The sequence below is a fragment of the Schistocerca piceifrons genome, chromosome 2 (assembly GCF_021461385.2).
Source record: "Schistocerca piceifrons isolate TAMUIC-IGC-003096 chromosome 2, iqSchPice1.1, whole genome shotgun sequence".
In the NCBI taxonomy this organism is placed as follows: Eukaryota; Metazoa; Arthropoda; class Insecta; order Orthoptera; family Acrididae; genus Schistocerca; species Schistocerca piceifrons.
In genome coordinates, this window is record NC_060139.1 from 305534171 (window position 1) to 305549025 (window position 14855).

Genomic DNA, 14855 nt, shown 5'->3' on the forward strand with positions numbered 1-14855 from the left:
TCTTTGACAGAGGAACAGTAACAGGTCAGGTGTATCGGGACGTCATTTTGCATCAGTATGTCTGCCTTTTCAGGGGTGCAGTGGGCCCCACTTTCCTCCAGATGGATGATAACGCACGGCCCCACCGAGCTGCCATCGTGGAGGAGTACCTTGAAACAGGCGAATGGAGTGGTCTGCCTGTTCTCCAGACCTAAACACCATTGAGCACGTCTGGGGTGCTCTCGGTCGACGTATCGCTGCACGTCTTCAAACCCCTACGACACGTCAGGAGCTCCGACAGGCACTGGTGCAGGCATGGGAAGCTATATCCCAAGAACTGCTCGACCTTCTGATCCAGAGTATGCCAACCCGTTGTGCAGCCTGTGTACGTGTGCATGGTGATCATATCCCGTATTGATGTCGGCGTACATGCGCAGGAAACAGTGGCGTTTTGTAGCACATGTGTTTCGGGACGGTTTTCTCAACTTATCACCAATACCGTGGACTTACAGATCTGTGTCGTGTCTGTTCCCTATGTGCCTATGCTATTAGCGCCAGTTTTGTGTAGTGCCACGTTGTGTGGCACCACATTCTGCAATTATCCTTAACTTATGAGCATGGGTGTAGTTTACTTTGCTAATTCTCATCAACAACTGCATTTTAAGCTGTAAGTGAGTTGTGCAGTAGTGTTCATATGAGTGATTAGCAACTATTTTTTGTATATGTAGATGAAATGAAATGATCGTGTGGCGTTGTTGGCCAGGAGGTCTCGTGCGGGGAAGTACGGCCGCCGGGTTGCAAGTCTTCTCAGGTGACGCCATAACGGACGACTTGTGCGTCGGTGATGATGAGACGATGATGAGGACAAAACAACGCTCAGTCCATGAATGGAGAAAATCTCCAGCCAGGACGGGAATCGAGCCCAGGCCCGCTGCATGGAAGGCAAACACGTTACCACAATTTTTTTTTCTTCAGTTGTTCGGTACTGTTCGTTGCGTTTGGTCTGGGCGGAAGTCAGATGACGTTTTTTTATTACAGAGGGCAGGCAGCGCTCTGAGCGAACATGCTGAGCAACCGTGCGAGCTATACTTTACCGCTCTGCTAAGCAGGCGGACTATGTAGATGAATTTGCTGCACGGTACAAAGAGCGAACTATAGTGGACTTCCTAACCTATTATATATTCAAGTAGTGTCAATAAATGAGCTGTGTGTAATTTAATATGTTGTACCAGCAATTTAGATGTGAAAATACTTATTTTGAAAGTTCATCGAGCTTGCAAAGTTTGCTATAACAACGGAACTTTTGTCGTTAACAAGTGCTGCTTAACCTAAAAGTTTTTATCAGTAGTGTGAATGTGCAAGCTATGTGTATTTTAATAAGTAATACGACGATATGGATATGAAAGTACTTAGGGTGAAAATTCATTGTGCTTATAAAATGCGTTTTGTATTAGAAATCTTACATATCTTGAGAAATACCACAATCTTATATTACTCCAGAATAAGAATTTTCATAAAGATCTGTAATTACACTTGCATACCCCCAATAAGCAACCTAGGTCTGAAACTTCCTGGTAGATTACAACTGTATGCCGGACCGAGACTCGAACTCGGGACCTTTGCTTTTCGCGGGCAAGTGCTCTACCAACTGAGCTACCCAAGCACGACTCACGCCCCGTCCTCACAGCTTTAATTCCACCAGTACCTCGTCTCCTACCATCCAAACTTCACAGAAGCTCTCCTCCGAACCTTGCAGAACTAGCACTCCTGGAAGGAAGGATATTCATTATAGAAACCTAGGTCTGTGTGTGTGTGAGTGTGTGTGTGTGTAATTTTATTGAATCTTTTTGTGTTACAGTTTAAGTGATAAAAACACTTCTTCCATCCTTTTTAATATGGTTTTTGGCTATTTTGTGTGTACGCTGTTTTACATTACGTATTTTTATTGCTTGCTGGCGTTATTTAGTAATTAACTATAGGAAATAAATTCTGTAAAGGCTTTAGAGATACAATTTTCCAATTGCCAAACGTTTTAGAGAACTACAGATCCAACTGCTAAATACTGAATCAGTTCGTTTTGTACCCACCTTGAGTAGGTCCACTCATTAGTACTAAGCATCAGGAACTGTCGTCGATTATATTTTCATAGTGATGATGTATCTCCACCCTTCCTCAATTAGTGGTGAGACATTACTGAAACACGTTAGGTCATGACAGTACACTGCACAAGCTTTACATATTGATATACCTTGTAAACGTAAATATTTTATGTGAGGTTGACTCGCACCAAGCTTAACAGGAAATGATTACCTTCAGAATCCCTATTTGTTTTGTGTTTGCAACCAATTTGTTGGTTAATATCGATCTTTTAGGACTTGGATTGTCAACCTCTATTATATTTTTAGCTACATGTGTTTATACATAAAAATGCAATTGGGGTAGATTGCAATCACATTTTAGACAACAACTTGACGGATATGTTTGTGTTTGTAGTTGCGATACTTGAAGTAAACATTGCACTTTCTTGCTTCACGGACACATTTTTCCAGTCTTTTCGAACATTGAATTAACAATGTGTGACTCGACCAGCATCATAGATCTGAAAAATAATTACTCGGAAGGTTCTTTTGCTAGCAAAGTGTGTACATCAGTCAAACGTTTGATGTTTATCAGTGTAGCCAGCTGTTGGTGATGGCAAGCAACAGGCACATAAACCAACAGCTGATTTTATTTTGCGTTTTTGATGCTTTTTAGAATATTTTCGTGTTGCATAATGAAATGAAAATTATAAATGCAGCTTGTGAGACAGCGTACAAACAATTGTTTTGTCAGGAATGAAAACATATTTGACAATATTTATTTAACCTAGTATTATTTTACGCAAGTCAGGTGGTGTTAATGCATTTTTAAGCGTGTTTTATGATGGCGTATTTTATATGTGAAAATACGTCAAATGCAATTTTCGGATAAACGATTCAGCTCATTCAGATATTGTTGAGCAGAGCCAGGCTGGAGCTATACTATAGCTTCCTCTTTCGCTTTAAAGGCGTCTAAATAATAGGCTCTGATTGGAGGAGAGGTGGTGGTTTGCAGAGAAAAACTGGGCCAGTCTTGCCATCTTAGATTGGGACTGGCTGTTTCATTTTAATACTATGCAGTGGTTAACTGGTGGGAGGGAACGTTTTAAATTTCCCACTACCATAAATGGGCTAGTTCTGGCATCTTGGATTTTGATAGTCTCTTTCATTCTGATACTAAGCTGTGAGTGGTTGGATAAGTGAAATGAGGGGCGAAATATGGCATGGTTTGATCACAACACTTATGGTTGTGATAATGCCACTGGTAAGAGTGATGATGTCACTGATAAGGCTGGTGGGGCTTGTGAAGTCGGTGTTTGATGCATGTAGGCTGGTGCGAATTGTGAAGTCATTGTTTGTGCACGTAGTTCCTCTCGGGCGCTAGTTGCATCGGAAGCGTTTCAAAAAAGTACGCTGCCACGATACTCAAAAGAATAAAAAAATGGTAGCGGGCAAACTCGGGGAAAATCATTTTGGGTTTGGAGCAATATAGAACACGCGAGGGCAGTACTGACCCTATGTCTTATCTTTGATTGTATGTTGAAGGAAGGTGATTCTACATTTACAGCTTTTGCACGTTTAGAGAAAGCTTTTGACAATGTAGAGTGGATTACACTCTTTCAAATTTTGATGGCAGCAGAGATAAAATACAGGGAGCGAAAGTTGCGACAACTTTGCAGAAGACGCAAGGCTCCAAGTTTCGAAGGACATTAAAGGGCATCAGTAGTTGAGAAGGAGGTGAAGCAGAGATGTAGAGTATCTCCAGTGTTATTCACTCTGTACATTAAGTAACCAGTGAAGGAAACCAAGGGGGAAATTACAACGAAAATAAAAATTCAAGGAACTGAGATTTGCTGATATCATTGTAATTCTGTCAGAGACGGCAAAGGCCTTAGAAGAGCAGTTGAACGCAATTGATATTGTCTTCAAAACATTATCAAAAGTAAGACTGGGGTAACTGAATGTAGTCGAATTAAATCAGACCTTGCTGAGACAGTTAGATTAGGAAATGTGACACTAAAAATGATAGACGAGGTTTGTTATTTGGGCAGCAACATAACTGAAGATGGCCGAATCAGAGAGGATATAAAATACAGACTGTCATGTATTAGAAAAACATTTCTAAAAGAGGAATTTTTTAATATCTAATATAAATTTTAGTGTTAGAAAGTCATTTCTGGCGGTATTTGTCTGGAGTCTAGCCTTGTATGGAAGAAAAACGTGAATAATAAGCAGTTCAGACAACAGGAGATTAGTAGGTTTTGAAATGTGTTATAAAATAATGCTCATGAGTGGTGTGCAGATCGAATGAGTAAGGAGTAGGTACTGAACAGAACTGGGGAGAAATTAAATTCATGGCATAGTTTGACTAAAAGGAGGGATCGGTAGACAGGACATAACCTGCAGTACCAAGTATTGGTCAAATTCGTAATGGAAGCAAGTGTAGAGGATTGCACGCAAGTGTAGAGGATTGCACGCAATGCAGACATGAATACAGCAAGCAGGTTCAAATGGAGTTAGTTTGCAATAGTTACTCAGGAATGAAGAACCTTGCGCATGATAGAGTAGTGTGTAGAACGGCATCAAACCAGTCTTGGGACTAAAGCCACAAAAACAACAATACAGCAAACTCTCATACCTTTCACAAACGACCTAAATTTTAAGTGTGCTCTCATCACTATCAGTATTTCCCTTAGCACTACAGTTGTTAACACAGGTCTGCAAATTACTACACGAACGTGTAAATGGGGGACATTGTCTCTTTCTGCCTTCTTTTGGAGAAAATCAGACTTCCTGATATTTGTTTTGTTGGTGGAAGATATTTCTCTTTTTGACTTGTCTTATTCAACTTTCCGTGACTTTCCTATTCTACTTGTGTACTCACAATCCGAGCAAGATGGTAGAAGATATGTTCAAACTGTGAAGCTGAGCTTTTCCTGGCTTGTATGTTTCCGCCTGCTGGTCTTGCCGGGGGCCTATCCACATGGGCAAACACTCAGAAAAGAAACTGAAAGGTGTCCTGTGTTGAATAAAGGCTTGTAATTTTCTATATTTCCTTGCCGTTTCATGATACTCTGTTTTTATATTACTTCATTCTGCGAATTTTAACTGAGAATTTTAAAATTCATATATGTAAAAATATATATGCTTTTTGTATAACGTTCTTTCGGCGAAAAATGGTAATGACCCTACGATACCTCCCCCCCCCCCTTTCCCTTGGATTCGCGCCTGTGCAGGACATCGGCTGAAGGTAGCAAATGCTATTGGCATAACATGAGACGGCTGCTAGGAGAGAAACTGCCATGCCTACAGACAGCACGCGAGTTTCACATGGCATCACTTGGAAGCTTAACAGACACCGCGTCTAGGACTTTTGGGTCAGGGTCCCACTTAAGCACAATAAGCCAGAGGCGTTGCGGTTCGTTGATCGCTGACAGTGCGACAGATCTCTCCTGTCGGACGTCTGCGCACGTGTGAGAATGTCATGTATTTCTATATCTATACATGCGCTTCCCTAGCCATCATACCTTTTATGGTGGAGCGTACACGGGGTACCAGAATAGTTTTCCCTCTCTTCAATTACCAAAATTGGTCCGATTCCTCTAAGTTTTCCTGTGTGACATTATTTGATGAAAGTAATATATTACTTGATTTATATCGGAATGTGGGCCACTAGTATGTTGGTAGTTAATAAGGAAGAAAGATGGAAAGAGGATTAGGTTTTAGCATCCCATCGATGATGAGATCATTAGGGGCGTGAAGGATGAGGTAGGAAATAGATCGCATCAAATTTTCGAAGGAACCGGCGCAGCACTGGGCTTAAGCGGCTTTGTAAAACGAGGAGAAATCTAAATCCGGGTTGTCGGATGAGAATTTAGACAGTTTCATTTGAATCTGTTAAAAAGAGCTCTCTTGGCTTCAGTAATAACTTCCCCATAATGCAATTTAACTAGGCTGGGTCATTCCGAGGGGCCAAGCGGGGTAGCCGAGCGGTCTATGGACGTATTGTCACGGTCCGCGCGTCTCTCCCCGTCGGAGGTTCAAGTCCTCTCTCGGGCATGGATGTGTGTGTTGTCCTTAGCGTAAGTTACTTTAAGTTAGATTAAGTAGAGTGTAAGCCTAGGGACCGATGACCGCAGCAGTTTGGTCCCATAAGACCTTACCACCAATTTCAAATTTCTTTCCGATGTTCAGTGGTTAAGACAGTGCATTGTGCTGACGTCGTCGACGGAATTTTAAATCTTCATCTTCCTTCCTTCTTTCCCAACTCTGTTTTCTACAGCATAAACTTATCTACCTCTTAATCTGAACAGTAGAACGTGCACAAACAGCGGCCGAGAACTGATGTTTGTAGAGAGGACACAGTGTATTATCTTGGATGGATAGCCTTCGACAGATGTGGAGTAATGTCAGGCGTTGCACAAATATTCATTCCCATCTCAATAATATTTGAAAGTTATGCGAATTTTGGCAGCTTATTTTCAGAAATATAAAATTGTGGACTTCATCGAATCGCAAGAAAGTAGATTGCTATGAACATAATATCAATGAGCTGCAGTGCGAATCAGTCACATCATACAGATACCTAGGATATCAAATGGAATCATCACTTTACCTCAGTTAAAAGTGAAGCAGGTAGCAGACCTTAGTCTACAAAACCGATTGGCTACAAAACATTCATGTGATCCATCCCAGAATTTTGCTCAGCTGTTTGGAACGTGTACAAGACAGGATTAACACTGTGTACTGAACGTATACACAGAAGAAGCACGGATGGTCACATGTTTGATTCACTCATTACACACGCTTAGCAATAGACGTCAATAATCCACTGAAAGTCTACTTACGAAGTTTAAAGAAGGCAGGATTGAGGAATTTAAGGATAGCCTTTGCTATCAGACACTTACGTATCGTTCCCGTAGTGACCGCGAGCAGAATTTCATAGAAATGCATAGAAGCATGTAAGAGCTCCACACGCAAATGAAATGGTTTGACACTAATATATGACACTGCGGGGAATAGACTCTACTACTCATTTTACACTAGTATACATGGTATGCATGTTTTTAGGTGCAGGTGTTGAGATATAGGGTGGTTGTAATTAAAATACAATTACTCAAGGAGGTCCAGTGTGGGCTGTAATTATTGTGTGGTAGTGAAATTTGGTAGATATGCTACTGCGTTAATGCGAAATAGATTTAAGCTGGACAAAATTAGTTCCAGTGTTGGCTACCAGGTGCAATCTGACGCTGTACACCTTGTACGGCGGTATGACATCCATGCTGTCATTTGACAAGCCATAAAGCGTGGAAATAATGTGCTATCGAGATGAGAGACAGTGTGCTGTTAGTGGAACAGCTTTATGTGGACAATGGCAACTACAGTGCTGCACTGAGCGAGTATCACCAAACGAAAGGTGCATGGAGAGGCCCTATGTCATTAAATAGGTTAAAAAAGATGATAATGAAATTCGAAAACACGGATGAGCTTCGTGTAGCACCTGGAAGAAGAAGGCGTGCTATCTCGGTGAATGTTCAAATGGTTCAAATGGCTCTGAGCACTATGGGACTTAACATCTATGGTCATCCGTCCCCTAGAACTTAGAACTACTTAAATCTAACTAACCTAAGGACAGCACACAACACCTAGTCATCACGAGGCAGAGAAAATCCCTGACCCCGCCGGGAATCGAACCCGGGAACCCGGGCGTGGGAAGCGAGAACGCTACCGCACGACCACGAGCTGCGGACTCGGTGGATGTTATTGATGAGGTTTCCGTTGCTGTAATTGACCATGCAGCACGTGTCCCGTGCAGTGCTAGTGCTCGTGCAGTGTCACGTGAACTGTTCATCCCATGGTCAACAACACGGAAAGTTTTGCCGTCTGTTTTACACTGGTACCCGTACAAGATCCAGACGGTGCAGCAAGTGAAACCTCATACTCCGCAGTAATGTTCTGAATTTTGTTTCTGGCACGGGTCGAAGTTGATGACAAGTAGCCGGGTACCATTCTGTGAAGTGAAAAGGCACACTTCACAGAGTGCAGTGAATAAACAGAACTGCCGTATTTGAGGCAGTGGTGAACGATGTGTTGTGCACGAAGAGCCCTTGCACTCGCCTTATGTGACTGTGTAGTGTTCATTCACATGCACCTTTACTCTCCATCTGTTCTTTTTTGAAGAGAGTACACCCAAAGGGCCTGTCATGTATACCATGACGTGTAAACGTTATAGAGATCTTCTTGTTCAACATGTGATTCCTGCTTCCGAAGAGCACTACTGTGTGGAAACTACTGACTTCATGCAAGATGGGGCAACACCTCATATCGATCGCACATTCAAATATCTACTTAATGCAAGCTTCCACGAACGTGTTATCACCAGACGTTTTCTTGATGCATGGCCTGCCAGATCACCAGATTTGAATCCATGTGACTTTTGACTCTGGGGATATCGAAAAGAATGCGTTTCCCAGGGACACATTTTGTCTCTACCTGATATGAAGGCCAGTACACAGAAATACGTTGCTCAGATTCCACTGGAACTGCTGCGAGCAACTCTTTTTATGAATGAAGCACCTCGTCGACGTCGCCGGTGCTCATACTGAACAAATTGTGCAAGCCGCGGTGAATAACAAAATCAATATTATGACTTTCTCTTTTGTTTGACCTTTCTTTGTCCACTTCCCGTTCCTAATTCGTTACACATGGAAACATTTCTATACGTCTTTGTTGCATTACCAACGCCAGATTTGGACTTGGTAACAAAATTTGAACTAATTTTTCTCCAGCTAAAATCGATTCCGCATTAACGAATTAGCATATCTACCAAATTTCGATGCCATGAGGTAATTACAGTCCACATTGGACCTCCGTGAGTAGCTGCAGTATAATTATTACCAGCGCGTAGATGAAAGGACTGTGTAGTATTTGCTTACAAGATTAGTGATGAATATCTTGAACACGTAACATCATATAAGGAATTTGGAGTAATATGAGGTTCGTTTAACAACACCCAAGACTGATGATGTGAAAACCTAATTAATAAATACCGTATTTTCCCCTTCAGCATAGTCATCATTAAGAACGGTGTAATTGTCCCATCTTCATAAGCAGTTTTGGAAGACTTCCTCAAATCCATTTCTTGATAAGCGTTTCAAAACTGCTTCTGAAACCTTCACTGCGTCAATTTCGGAGTCGAATCTACGTCCTTTGAGAAGCTGTTTTGCAATAGGGTGCTCAAAATAGTCGCACGGGACAAGGTCTGGGCTATTCGTTGGGAAAGGGGGCGGGGCGGGGGGCGAGGAGGGGATTTACAAACACCCTTCTCTGCTAAAAACGTCGTAACATCTGCTGCAACGTGAGGGAACGAGTTGTCATGGTGCAGTTCCTACTTTGGGATATCATCTTTCATAAATTGTTGAAAGACATTCTTGATGAATTCTGAATTTATCTTCCGACCTCTGGCAACTTTCCGTGTGCACACCATGCCACTAAGGCCTTATTGGCAAATTTCTATATCTCACCTTTTTCGGGCGACTATCCTTTTAAATGCACTATGTACTCTGCCTTTTCATTTCAGAGTCAGGTTTCCGTAAGTTGCAAACGTCAATTCTGTTCTGTTTTAGAGCAGGAATCCGGAGAGTAAGCACTCGTGTCATATTAAATGGGCCTTCAGAATGGTGGGAGAACTTCCCACCGATATGTCCAGCATTTTTGCGAGCAGTCTAACAGTTACACGAGAGTTCCCGCGCATGATTGCTGCCGCAGTTTTGTTTGCTTGTGATGTCACCAAGGACAGCGGGGGTGGGGGGGGGGGGGGAGGGGGTCTCCTTCCCTCCTTGAAGCAGACATATCCCTATTCCATCTTCAAAAGCTTTAAGCGAACAGAAGCATGCAACACGAGACATTGTAGTCTCACCAGTGTTCTACGAATATCTTGAAGCGTTTTTGAAGCAGTATTCTTCAGTAGAACGAGCAAATCTTCTTTGTATAAGGTTGCTTACTGCCACTGTAAACTTTAAAGGTGACTGAAGCTACAACAACATTCAAGACCCTCCCACAGAACGGTTGAGATCAGACAGGGGTGGCGCCTGGTGGCATTCTAGAAGACTTAGCACTATACGAAGCAGGTCCTAGGTGGTAGTGCAATAGTGTGTTCAATAAATTCCTATACAAAGAGGGGTTCGCACTTCAACACGTTTGAAAATTAGTCTCAGTCTTTGTTGAACAACCCTCGTAATAGGAGGTGATATGAAACGGGATGGTCACGTACAATCAGTATTAGGGAAGGCAAATGGTAGATTTGTTGGAAGGATTCATGGTAAGTGCTATGTATCTGTAAGGGAAATGAAATACACTCAAGTTCAGAAAAAAAACAGAACGCCTTGAACGACTTGAGACAGGACAGTCCTATTCACAGGACATGTACCTGCAGAAATGATTAGCATTTCAGTCACCTCGATTCAACACGTGCCTGTTGCCTAGCAGGCACAGGGTCCGCCATGGGCCCTGATAACTTGTTCCATGCGTGATGGAATCGATGCCTATAAGGCAAGAATGGCGTCCTGTGAAATAACCGTCGTGCATTCACTTGGTTCCAGAGTTCATCTGTCGCGGTTGGCATTGTTGTTCCACCATATCCCAAACATTTTCGATTGGCGACAAGAGTTGGCGGGCCAGGGCAAAAGGCTGACATCCTGAGACACCAATGAGGCACGTGTTTGTGCAGTAACGTGTGGTCGTGCATTGTCTTGCTGAAAAATGGCGTCTGGCGCGTTGTGCAGAAAGGGTATAGCTACGGGTCTCAGGGTGTCATTCACTTAGATCACATTGGTCACAATGCCTGGACATGCACCAATTGTTATTTGTGGCTGTACCCAATATCACCCCACACCATAAAGCCTTGAGTTGGCTGTGTGTCTTGAGCGAATGCAATCACTGTGATACCGCTTCCCCTGTCTGGGCGAACCAAAATGCGGACATCATTTTCAAGCAAACAGAACCTGGATTCGTCCGAAATTTCTAGCTAATACCATTCCTGTCCCCACAGTGACGTCGTTCCATACACCATTGCCGTCCAGCATGTTTTTGCAGATTCGTCAAAGGTAGGCGGAGAAATGAACGCTGCGCACCCAACCCTTGCCGTAATAAACGACGATGGACTGTCGTCTCTGAGAGTGTACGGTGTGTCCCACTGTTGCGCCAGACCCGAGGAGGACGCCGATAAGTCCGGCAATGCCATTCGGATGAGGTGGTCTGGGTAGTGCGACCTAACCCATTTCTCCGTGTTCTACGGTCTTCCGTGAACTAATCTGCACACACCCGTTGCATTACTGAAACATTTCGTCCCACTCGAGCAGGAAATTCCCGGATGGATGCATTACATTCTACCATGCCAATAATGCGCCCTCTTTTAAACTCACTGATTTGACGGTACGATTCGTGCATACGTCTGCGAGGAATCCTGTGCGTCTGCTCAAGTCACACTGATCCATTGCCTTCGGTTTGTAGCGACAACGAAAGCCGCAGGCACAGTTTACCGGTAGGAATTGGAATAGAGATCAACATAAACTTCATTTCCTCCCTTTTTATTGCTCATGAAAACCACACACTACAAGTTGTACCACCATACAGAGAGACCTTCAGAGATGGTGGTCCAGATTGCTGTACACACCGGTACCTCTAATACCCAGTAGCACGTCCTCTTGCATTGATGCATGCCTGTATTCGTCATGGCATAGTATTCACAAGTTCATCAAGGCACTGTTGGTCCAGAATGTCCCATTCCTCAATAGCGATTTGGCGTAGATCCCTCAGAGTGGTTGGTGGGTCACGTCGTCCATAAACAGCCCTTTTCAATCTATCCCAGGCATGTTCGATAGGGTTCATGTCTGGAGTACATGCTGGCCACTCTAGTCGAGCGATGTCGTTATCTTGAAGGAAGTCATTCACCAGGTGTGCACGATCGGGGCGCGAATTGACGTCCATGAAGACGAATGCCTCGACAATATGCCGCCGATATGGTCGGTCGGAGGATGACATTCACGTATCGTAGAGCCGTTACGGGCCATTCATGACCACAAGCGGCGTACGTCGGCCCCACATAATGCCACCCCAAAACAGCAGGGAACCTCCACCTTGCTGAACTCGCTGAACAGTGTGTCTAAGACGTTCAGCCCGACCGGGTTGCCTCCAAACACGTCTCCGACGATTGTCTGGTCGAAGGCATATGCGACACTCATCGGTGAAGAGAACTTGATGCCAATCCTGAGCGGTCCATTCGGCATGTTGTTGGTCCCAATTGTACTGCGCTGCATGGTGTGGTTGCAAAGATGGACCTCGCCATGGACGTCGAGAGTGAAGTTGCGCATTATGCAGCCAATTTCGCACAGTTTGAGTCGAAGCACGACGTCCTGTGGCTGCACAAAAAGCATTCTTCTACATGGTGGCGTTGCTGTCAGGGCTATTCCGGGCTTTAATCCGTAGGTAGCGGTCATCTACTGCAGTAGTAGGCCTTGGGCGGCTTGAGCGAGGCATGTCATCGACAGTTCCTGTCTCTCCTCCACGTCCGAGCAACATCGCTTTGGTTCACTCCGAGACGCCTGGACGCTTCCCTTGTTGAGAGCTCTTCCTGGCTCAATGTAACAATGCGGATGCGATAGAAGCGCGGTATTGACCGTCTAGTCGTGGTAGAACTACAGACAACTCGAGCACTGTACCGGCTTGCTGCTGAAATGACTGGAACTGATCGGCTGTCGGACCCCCTCCATCTGCTGGCCGGTGTGGCCGAGCGGTTCTAGGCGCTTCAGTCTGAAACCGCGCGACCGCTACGGTCGCAGGTTCGAATCCGGCGTCGGGCATGGATGTGTGTGATGTCCTTAGCTTAGTTAGGTTTAAGTAGTTCTAAGTTCTAGGGGACTGATGACCTCAGATGTTAAATCCCATAGTGCTCAGAGCCATTTGAACCATTTTTGAACCCCGTCCATCTAATAGGCGCTTCTGATGCATGGTTGTTTACATCTTTGGGTGGGTTTAGTGACATCTCTGAACAGTCAAAGAGATTGTGTCTGTGATACAATATCCACAGCCAACGTCTATCTTCAGCAGTTCTGGGAACTGGGGGGATGCAAAACTTTTTTTTATGTGCGTAGTTCAAATACTAATCATTTTTGCAGAACATGCTATTGTCATGTAAATATGAACGTCCCAGCTCCTGTCTGTCACGGTGTTCTGTCCTCTTCTGAACATGAGCGTACAAAATCCTAGTGTGACCAATTCTAGAATACTGTGCCAGTGTTTGGAGCTCTTATAAAGTAGGCGTGGCAAAATATATCGGACGAATTCAGAAACTCGCTGTTAGGATTGTAACAGATCGATATAGCCCATACATAAGTGTAACAGGAACCCAGAATGAATTTTCACTCTGCAGCGGAGTGTGTGTTGATTTGAAACTTCCCGGTAGATTTAAACTGTATGTCGGACCCAGACTTGAACCTGGAACCTTTCCCCTTAGCGGGCAAACGCTCCACCGACTGAGATATCCGAGCACGACTCGCGACATGCCTTCACAACTTCACTTCTGTCAAAATTCAAACTTACCGACTGATAACGCTGCTAAACGTCGATATGAAAATATGGACACCGTTGTTAAATATTAGGATAAAAGTGTGGTTTAATTTCGACCGGAACGGGCTGAAACGGCGTTCCGGCACTTCCCAGGGAAGTTTCCTTTTTAATTCATAAGTACAAGTCAGCACCGGAGGTTTAAAACAATACACGAGAACTAAATCGCAACTGCGATCTACAGCAGTAAACGCGCCAGTGGGTGACCAATGTAGTGAAATGGGTAGGGGCGTTGAGCGAGATGCTGTGTGTGTGTGTGTGCACGGTACATATCGCCTTTTGTTGACGACTGTCAGCAACCTCAGAGATCCATTAGCTTGGCTACAATGCATCTACTTGAATGATGCGGCTGGCAGCAGATGGAAACATGACATCCTACTCACGAAGGCTACCGACTTGTGCCGATATGTATCGAGGAGAACTAGCAAGCAACGTGACACTGCCATAGGGACAGTCGGTAGCACCTGTTGTTTGCATTAAATCTTCTGCTTTTAGTGTTTTGATTATAAGAAATCGGGTTTAAAAACCTGAATTTCAGAACAGTATTTTGTAAAAAATGATTTCTCATTGTAAATTTTACCATAAGTTTTAAAAAATATAAAATTGTGATTTTTATGGCTGTTGGGGTGGGGAGGTTGTTTACGGTTGAAGAGGTGTGTTCCGGCACCTAATTTTAGAAATAAAAGGACTTCTCCCCAAGATATTCGTTCAATATCAAATAAGTGCGATAAAATGACGCTCCATGCTGAATACTTTAGCCGAATATCGGGATATAATACGTCTAACAGTGACCAGCAAAGTTATTCTGCCAAAGTCTACGAAAGAGTTAATCAAAAATAAAAAAAAACGCTAGTAATTGCGGCCGGCCGCGGTGGTCTCGCGGTTCTAGGCGCGCAGTCCGGAACCGTGCGACTGCTACGGTCGCAGGTTCGAATCCTGCCTCGGGCATGGATGTGTGTGATGTCAGGTTAGTTAGGTTTAAGTAGTTCTAAGTGCTAGGGGACTGATGACCACAGCAGTTGAGTCCCATAGTGCTCAGAGCCATTTGAACCAACTAGTAATTGCAAAAATGCTCGATAACACCAAACGAGTGGGTAATGAAAAGAAATCTTCAATGTACTCACTACACAGACTTATTCGGCAACTAAGCAACACACAAACGAGAGTGTCTGCTCT

General features: G+C 43.9%; 1 non-coding gene across 1 annotated transcript; it reads right to left on the reverse strand.

Annotated features, from left to right (window-relative positions):
• Positions 1-1568: 1568 nt before the first annotated feature.
• On the reverse strand, positions 1569-1643 carry Trnar-gcg. The gene has a single exon. It is a non-coding gene; the product is annotated as a tRNA-Arg (tRNA).
• Positions 1644-14855: the final 13212 nt, after the last annotated feature.